We start from the raw sequence: 10,153 nt of genomic DNA on the forward strand, positions 1-10,153 counted from the left end.
TAAGAAAATTCCTCTTTATTACTGTCCAAACATGTGTGCCGCCTTTTTCAAAATGACTTATTTTCAGTCCTTTGTCGATTTTATACTAATTGTTTTATAAGTGTTTTATACTATTCATTATCTATTGTCATTACTGCCTACATTAACATTATCTGTTAATTCAGTTCATGTGTGGATTTAATCTACCACTTCTAATAAGTTTCAACTATAGAAGCTCATAAGTCTTTCTTTGTTGGCCGCCGCTTCTCTTCACCATCACCAAACAAGGAACTCAAAATCAACATTCATGATGGAATTTCATACTCGATTCATCATTCATCACCAGTTCTGTTAAACACGAGCTCTCATCCCCACCTCCGTTATTTTTGCACCTCGCCTCACTCTGCATTGCATTCTCATAAATGTTAATTAAGCCACAGCAGAAAAATTATGCCTTCTCTAGAGAGTAACTTCATGCACTTCCACCCTCGCTCATTTTGCATATTCAGGAGTAGGAGGGAACGGGAGAGAGAGAGAGAGAGAGAGAGAGAGAGAGAGAGAGAGAGAAGAGCGAAGATGAGGAGGCATAAACAAGAAAGGGAAATGATGTTATTTCTCCACTGACTAGATGACAACAATTTCTGTGGCTGTCCACGACTTCAGGAAACTTTCTCGAAGAATGATTAATAAAATCTGTAAAGACTCAATAATAATAATAATAATAATAATAATAATAATAATAATAATAATAATAATAATAATAATATAATAATAATAATAATAATAATAATAAAAATATGTGGCGCCGTGGAGGAGTGGGTTAGGTCGTCAATAGACTTAAGTCAAGTTAAGCAACATTGGGGCTGGTCAGTATTGGATGGGTGACCGCTCTCCTCGGCGTGATTCCTTGGGAAAGGATCTTTACCATAATTTCCTCAGTCTACTCAGCTGGTAAATGAGTACCTATCCCTGATGGGGTAGGGTCCAGCTATGGGTTTAAATAGCAAAACTCAGCAATGATGGAAAGAAATGAAGGAATAAACGACAACGACGTAAATGGAACCTCTGGCAACAGAGGAGCTTCGTCCGGCAACCAGGTATTCAACCCAATTGAAGGGGAAGACGGTCAGGTACTTGGAGGTCGTCATCCAGCAACTGATCACCACAACGACAGTAATCAACAGTCTGAGATTGGAGCTACAGAGGCAAAAAGGAAGAAACAAATGGACAAGAGAAGAAAATAAGGAAATATGGAGATGCTACATCAGAAGCAACCCGACGGAGAGGATATAGAAGAAGATTGATCAACATCTGGAATGAGAGGAATAACACCCCCAAACAGAGCAGAGGCGTGGCAGACCAAGTAAGGAACATAAAGAAAAAGAAACTGGCTCTCCCAACAGAAAGAGAAGAACTGGAAAGGGAAATGTCACACGACAACGAGTTACACGAAGACGAACTGAGAGACGATGCACAGAAGACGACAGGGAGGATGAGGTTATCAAACAACGACACACGAAGAAACACCGACGAAGTAACAGAGAGGATGGAATGGGTAGAAAAGATTAGACAATGGATGGAGCCAGATACAGAGAGAACAAAGATCCCCTCCATGAAAGCCTACAACACTAAGAAATTAAGGGAGAAAACAAGTGAGGTCAATGAAATAATGGGCATAATACACACCACCAGTATCACAGAAACAAATAACTTGGTATATGCAGGAGCAAGATTAGTAGCAGAACTGATGGGGATACGAACACCAGCACAACCAACCCAACAGAAACCAAAACAGCAACCTCCTTGGAAAAGGCGCCTGGAAAAGCAAATCATGGTGATGAGATCTGACTTGAGTAAACTGAAAGAAATGGCAGAAAAAAGGCTAAGAAGCAAGAAAAAAAAAACAAGGGAGGAACTCAACGAGAAATACAAAACCGTACAGAGAGGGGACTAAACAACACAATAGAAGATGTAAAACAAGGAGGCTTAAGGCCTAAAGCCACATCATAATCCAACGGTACATGAACAGGAATAAGGGATACCAACCAGAACAAACTATTTCGGAACCACCCAGAAAAGACCTATACAGCCAACTAAGAGGGGAAGACAACCACCCAGAAATTCCTGAAGCCGAACCAAGTAAGAGACTCTGGGAAAACATATGGAGCAATCCGGTATCACACAACAAACATGCAACATGGCTCCAGGAAGTCAAGGAAGAAGAAACAGGGAGAATAAAACAAAGATTCACAGACATCACGACAGACACAGTCAGACACCAACTAAAGAAAATGCCAAACTGGAAAGCCCAGGTCCCGATGAAGTCCATGGATACTGGCTCAAAAAACTTCAAGGCCTACCACCCACGAATAGCAGAACAACTCCAGCATTGTATCTCAAATCACCAAGCACCCAAATGGATGACACAGAAGAACATCCTTAGTACAAAAGACAAGAGTAAGGGAAATATAGCAGTAACTACAGGCCTATCACCTGCCTACCAATAATGTGGAAGTTACTAACAGGTATCATCAGTGAAAGGTCTATACAACTACCTAGAGGAGACAAAACACACCCCCACCCCCAACAACAGAAAGGCTGCCAGAAGGAAGTGTAGGGGCACAAAAGACCAGCTCCTGATAGACAAAATGGTAATGAAGAACAGTAGGAGAAGGAAAACAAACCTAAGCATGGCATGGATGACTATAAGAAAGCCTTCGACATGATACCACACACATGGCTATAGAATGCCTGAAAATATATGGGCAGAGGAAAATACCATCAGCTTCCTCAAAATACAATGAGCAACTGGAATACAATACTTACAGCTCTGGAATAAGACTAGCAGAGGTTAATATCAGGAGAGGGATCTTCCAGGGCGACTCACTGTCCCCACTACTCTTCGTAAGTAGCCATGATTCCCATGACAAAAGTTACTAACAGAAGATGGATGCCGGGTACCAACTCAATAAAGAGGCAACAGAATCAACCATCTGATGTTCATGGACGACATCAAGCTGTATGGTAAAGAGCATCAAGGAAATAGATACCCTAATCCAGACTGTAAGGATTGTATCTGAGGACATCAGGATGGAGTTTTGGAATAGAAAAAATGCGCCCTTAGTCAACTACAAAAAGCAAAGTAACGAGAACTGAAGGGATAACAAAAGCTACCAGATTGGGAGCAACATCAAACACAGATGAGACAGGATACAAATACCTGGGAATAATGGAAGGAGGAGATATAAAACACCAAGAGATGAAGGACACGATCAGGAAGAATATATGCAGAGACTCAAGGCGATACTCAAGTCAAAACTCAACGCCGGAAATATGATAAAGCCATAAACACATGGGCAGTGCCAGTAATCAGATACAGTGCAGGAATAGTGGAATGGACGAAGGCAGAACTCCGCAGCATAGATCAGAAAACCAGGAAACATATGACAATACACAAAGCACTACACCCAAGAGCAAATACGGACAGACTATACATAACACGAAAGGAAGGAGGGAGAGGACTACTAAAGTATAGAGGAAACTGCGGTTAACATCGAAAACAGAGCACTGGGGCAATATCTGAAAACCAGTGAAGACGAGTGGCTAAAGAGTTGCATGGGAAGAAGGCTAATAAAAGTAGACGAAGACCCAGAAATATACAGAGACAGGAGAAAGACAGAAAGAACAGAGGACTGCACAACAAACCAATGCCCACGGACAATACATGAGACAGACTAAAGAACTAGCCAGCGATGACAATTGGCAATGGCTACAGAGGGGAGAGCTAAAGAAGGAAACTGAAGGAATGATAACAGCGGCACAAGATCAGGCCCTAAGAACCAGATATGTTCAAAGTACGATAGACGGAAATAACATCTCACCCATATGTAGGAAGTGCCAATACGAAAAATGAAACCATAAACCACATAGCAAGTGAAATGCCCGGCACTTGCACAGAACCAGTACAAAAAGAGGCATGATTCAGTGGCAAAAGCCCTCCACTGGAGCCTGTGCAAGAAACATCAGCTACCTTGCAGTAATAAGTGGTACGAGCACCAACTGAGGGAGTGATAGAAAACGATCACGCAAAGATCCTCTGGGACTATGGTATCAGAACGGATAGGGTGATACGTGCAAACAGACCAGACGTGACGTTGATTGACAAAGTCAAGAAGAAAGTATCACTCATTGATGTCGCAATACCATGGGCACCAGAGTTGAAGAGAAAGAGAGGGAAAAAATGATAAGTATCAAGATCTGAAAATAGAATAAGAAGGATATGGGATATGCCAGTGGAAATCGTACCGTAATCATAGGAGCACTAGGCACGATCCCAAGATCCTGAAAAGGAATCTAGAAAAACTAGAGGCTGAAGTAGCTCCAGGACTCATGCAGAGAGTGTGATCCTAGAAACGGCACACATAGTAAGAAGAGTGATGGACTCCTAAGGAGGCAGGATGCAACCCGGAACCCCACACATAAATACCACCCAGTCGAATTGGAGGACTGTGATAGAGCAAAAAAAAAAAAAAAAAAAAAAAAAAAAAAAAAAAAAAAAAAAAAAAAAAAAAAAAAAAAAAAAAAAAAAAAAAAAAAAATAAAAAAAAAAAAAAAAAAAAAAATAATAATAATAATAATAATAATAATAATAAGAGTGTGCTTCTTGAAACAGCACACATAGTGAGAAAAGTGATGGACTCGTAACGAAGAGATTATAAAAAAAAAAAAAAATAGACGAATAGGATGACTGTAGTAGACAGAAAAGAAAAAATAATAATAATGAATTTCAGCACAGTTGAGTGGCAATAATTTGGTTTTCATGATGCAATATAGCAAAATGACTACGATTTTAATATGAGGCCGTGAAATGTCACAGGCAACACCTAACGAAGGATCTGCGTTTCCCAGAGATCTCCAAATTCCGCAAAAGGCGGCTCCAGACCTAAATGAAACCAGTAAATTAGTGTAATTGTCGTTCAGCTGGAAGTTCATTTGACACTGAACGAAATATATATCCATTCTCCTTCAGAGCGAGAAGCGTTTCGTAAATTCAATCTAAAGTCGTGACATTTAACACTGCATTCCAGTTTGACAAAGTCCGTTTTGTATAAACAGAACAATAAACTATGTTTTGCTAAATTTACACTTTTCCGGAGGCAGGCCTATTGGTCAGCGTTCGCGGTATAACAGATTGACACCAAAAATATTAAACTGAATATAACTCTTATGTAAAAAGGGTTCTAAATAAATTTCATGATACATCAGTTGTAATGAATGATTTAAGGATGATAATGGATATCAAAACAGTAATGCATTTGCAAAACAGCAGTCTATTTGACAGTAGGTTAAGTTAGGCAAATATATATAATACATAAATCCAACAATTTAGTTTTATTTAGTTTTTTTCTTGGGCAGGTAGTCACTGTAAAAATCTGTTCAGCTCTGCTTAGGACAGTTGTGGTCATACCTTCACTTGAAGGCGAATTTCTATAGTAAACATTATTATCAATGAATCATGACAATGTATTGAAAGGTAAATATATTTTTCTCTCTCGCAAATTAATTTCATCCCATTCAAGGAGATTTTGACTGGTTTAGCCTTCGAGTAATTAAACTAACTCATTCAAACGAAATACAGTCTCTCTCTCTCTCTCTCTCTCTCTCTCTCTCTCTCTCTCTCAGCTTAATTTCATCTCTCTGAAGACGCCTATGACTGGTTTTGCGTTCAAGTAGTTAAAGTAATTCAGTGAAATGAAATACAAAACATTCTCTCTCTCTCTCTCTCTCTCTCTCTCTCTCTCTCTCTCTCTCTCTCTCTCTCTCTCTAAAGATTTTGACTAGCATTGCGTTAAAGTAATTAAAGTAATTCAATGAAGCGAAATATAAAACATCTCTCTCTCTCTCTCTCTCTCTCTCTCTCTCTCTCTCTCTCTCTCTCTCTCTTTCTCGTCCTGACGTAACCCCCATGGAGAAAAAAAAATAAAAAAAAAGCGAGCGTCTTTCTGCTCGTACCTTTGATAAACGTTTCAGTTCGTCTCCCAATTCACGGACCCGACCAAGTTACGATCAACCTTCTTTTTATCAAGAAAGAAAATAAATTAGTTAGTTAGGGGCTCCTGCTGTTTGACTTTTGTTTAAAGGCTCTCTACGTCTCTTTCATGGCTTTAAACCTGGACTCTTTATAATCGTGATTCAAGGCTTCACTAAAAATTATGTTCAAAAATTAACATGAGAGTTTTTTCACTTTTTGACTCATTCAACTCGGCCCCAATAATAAACCAAAGCGGGTTTAACCAAACTCACTTGAGTTGTGTTATTACCTGAGTGTCTGAACTGGCGTTGCAAAACGTAATCGATTGATTAGCTTCTGGGCACTCAAATTGGCATGACAAATTCTAGGTTACTGACGCCGTAATAAGATTCAATAGAAAATCTGAAATTCAAAGTAGTTTCATATAGAAATATTTAATAATATTTATTATATTATATATACATAAACACACGCGCACACACACACACACACACACTCACACACACACACACACACACACACACACACATATATATATATATATATATATATATATATATATATATATATATATATATATATATATATATATATATATATATATATAAACACAATGACACTATTCCGAAATCGTAATGAGTAAAATGAAGGCTAAATGTAAAAGCCTACAATGAAACTTAAAAACATACAATGAATACTGAGTGAAAAGACTTGCCCTAATTAAACATTCTTTTACTCCTTGGACAAAAACAAATGGGCAGTAAACTCGAATATTCATCGTGCTTAAAATGAAAGACAACCGTGATCTTCAGAGCTTCTATTGTCCTAATTGACGAGAAATATTGTTCTCATATGTTTAAAATGTCTTTACCCGAATCAAACAAAATTCAGAAGCATTATGAAAAAGATTGTCAAATAAATCATTTGACTAATTATGCTTTTATCTTTAGGATGCAATGTCGTGCCTGAACGGGATAAAGAAACATTGTTTGAAAATTGATATTGATGAGAGAGTTGGGTATAATTCCTAGACTGTGATAATTAATTAGACTCTTCAAAATAGATGTTTCAAGGCGCATATCGCCCAGTGCCCATTCTTCCTTCATATATAAATTCAAATAGGGCATAAGCCTTGTGGTTCAGCAACTCGTCCGAAATTAGCATATGCAGAGTCATTTGAGTTAGGTATAGAAAATGTTTTTGGTGAGATACCTAAGATTTACGTATTTACGGATAAGACATATTGCTTTACTTACCACGTCTGCACTGGTGGTTCCCTGTAGTTTAGCGTTTCCAACCATGAAGTGATGTGTATCTAATAATTCCCACATAATTTCTCATCATACTGTCAACTGCTCCACTGACACATATTTCATTCTATTTTGGTTACTTCTCTGTTCATTCAACAACAAAGGTTGGGCCACTATCTTCAGATTTCTAACTCAGGAACCTTTAACAGCGCTTCCATTTCTTTTCTTTTTTTTGCACTTTCTTTCTTTTATCTTGCTCCCGGTATCCATTCAGTGATACATTCAACAGTACGGGAAACCTTTCATTAATGCAGTATTAAAAGCAGCCTGGTTACAGCAATAGGTTATATATTATTCATAGTCGATTTTCCGCTGAATCGACTTTCGAATTCCAGATCCTCTTAATGACGCCAAGTTGTACAGACTGAGCAAAATGCTTCCATTTTTCTTTCTTCGCGTTATCGATGTGTAAATTCAAAATCATGTTTTCCAAATTGCCAAAAGTAAACACTCCTCTTCTCATTGCAGACGTCATCAACGAACGGGGCATCACGCATTCCGCTTTACATTCCCTAAGGAATATCCATTGTAATTTTACTTGTGAGCCTAATTAGGGCCTTCTGAAGTCAAAACACTAGTTGTCTCGGCAACGTGGATACAGATTAAGAAAGCTTGAAGAATTCGCGTGGACATCTTATAGTACTGGTAATCTTCTTAGGCACGAAAAACATTTTATTCATATGAGGAGAAAAACAGAAAACTGGATTTTATATGTTTCCCATACCATCCCACATTAGAATCTATAGTCTAACCTACCCCCTAAAGTTACTTGGTTTTAGGTACAAACTTTTTCCTATCCTAGCACCATTGGAAAAACTTTAATTCATAATAGTCCGGAGAACAATTGAAGGAGTCATATATAAGATCCATGCAAGTGCGGTAGTTTTATATAGGACAATCTGGAAGCCACTCGAAAAGCGCATTTAAACTCATCTAAAATATAATATTACGAAACAAATAATACGAGCATGCTTTTAGTGTTCATAGTAGGTTTATGTAATGCACCGGATTGACTGGCTCGGGTCAAAGATTTTGTTTAAGAGCACAGGTTTTATTGAAAGAAATTTGATAGAGACAGCTTGCATTGTTCACAGCAAAGGAAAAATTTTAATTTATCGCCTGGTTTGTATAAATTAGATCCTTTTATCTTACATGTCATGAAACGTCAGTACAAATTGGATAATGTTATCCATTAACTATCATATAGTATAGGCTTGTTAATATGTACTGTATGTTATGCTGTTTCAAATGGATGTATTACCTCGTTAGATATTTTGGTATTTTCATTTGCTCAACTGCTATTCTTGTTTTTATTGTTATTTTACTGCTGAATAGTTTGTAGCTCAAACTGCTAGTTTTTGGTAACTGTATGTTTAAAAACATTTTAGGCCTTTCTTGGCCGCATGCACTGTAAACTTTATCTCTTTCCTTAATAAACGCTCCAAGAAGAGGTCCATTGGAGGACGAAACTGTTGGGCATTTTCTGAATATACCTTTTTCATTTTCCTATGTGGAATACAACTGAAGTATGTATATATATATATATATATATATATATATATATATATATATATATAGTATATATATATATATATATATATATATATATATATATATATATTATACATATATATATATATATATATATATATATATATATATATTATATATATACATAATATGTAATATGTTTGTGTATGCGTGTATGAATAAATTTTCAAACTAAAACCTTGTTAATTGATATTGCAATAAGGTTTTATTCTTGTAATTTTAATAATTATTTTTAGATATAGTTTTAAAGTGTTTTATTAGAATAAAACATAAAGTTTATTTGAATTGTAATAAATTCATGTGTGCAATTATATGAATATAATTATACTTACATATATATATATATATATGTGTGTGTGTGTGTGTGTGTGTGTATATATATATATATATATATATATATATATATATATATATATATATATATATATATATATATATACACACACAAACCTAAAGTATGTTTTTCTGGGTCAACGTGTGTGGTTGCTTATTCACGCCCTTTCCACAATGGAAAAAGAAGCAAGGAAATAACCGATGATACCAAGCAGAAAAAGAAAAAAAGGTTGTTGGTGGTAAAACTGACAAAAGACGAAAAAGATAAGAGGGAGGAGAGCTGCCATCCTAATTAGGACAACGACAGGGGAACCGAGTAGGCAAAGATCAGGGATCAATACAACCAGGGAACACTTCCCCACCCCCTCCCCCCCACACACACATACACCCTGCAAGCGTGGGTGTGATATCACACACAAAACACACATACACACGCGCTGAACCTGCAATTGAAACAATAAACGCCGTGGAAATGACCGTTTGAAATCGTCTATAGCCACGCTCGAGGGAGATAGATTGTGGGACCGGTTTGTCTTCTGTCGTAAGTTCTGTTGTAGGTATCAGGTGGAAGTGACTGATCATTTATATATATATATATATATATATATATATAATATATATATATATATATATATATATAAGATATAATATATATATCTTTGGCTAATCGTAGTCACTCAGCACTTGCAAACGGAATTGTGAATTCCATGGAAATCGGCTGCACCAAAGCTCGAGAGATTCTTCAGTGATTTCTGTCTTATGAATCCAGGCGAATGAGAATAATATATCTATAAATGATACAGTTATGAATACCTCAGACTATAAGCGAAAGTAGCTGAAGCGTTTCCTACCTGGTGGTAAGTGGTTGCTCACACAGGATCAAATCCTACCTTGCGCCGTTAGAATTTCTGCACGTCTCTTTCCCCGTAGGATGCGATGTTTACAGGGG

This window comes from Macrobrachium nipponense, chromosome 18 (assembly GCF_015104395.2).
Source record: "Macrobrachium nipponense isolate FS-2020 chromosome 18, ASM1510439v2, whole genome shotgun sequence".
Lineage (NCBI taxonomy): Eukaryota > Metazoa > Arthropoda > Malacostraca > Decapoda > Palaemonidae > Macrobrachium > Macrobrachium nipponense.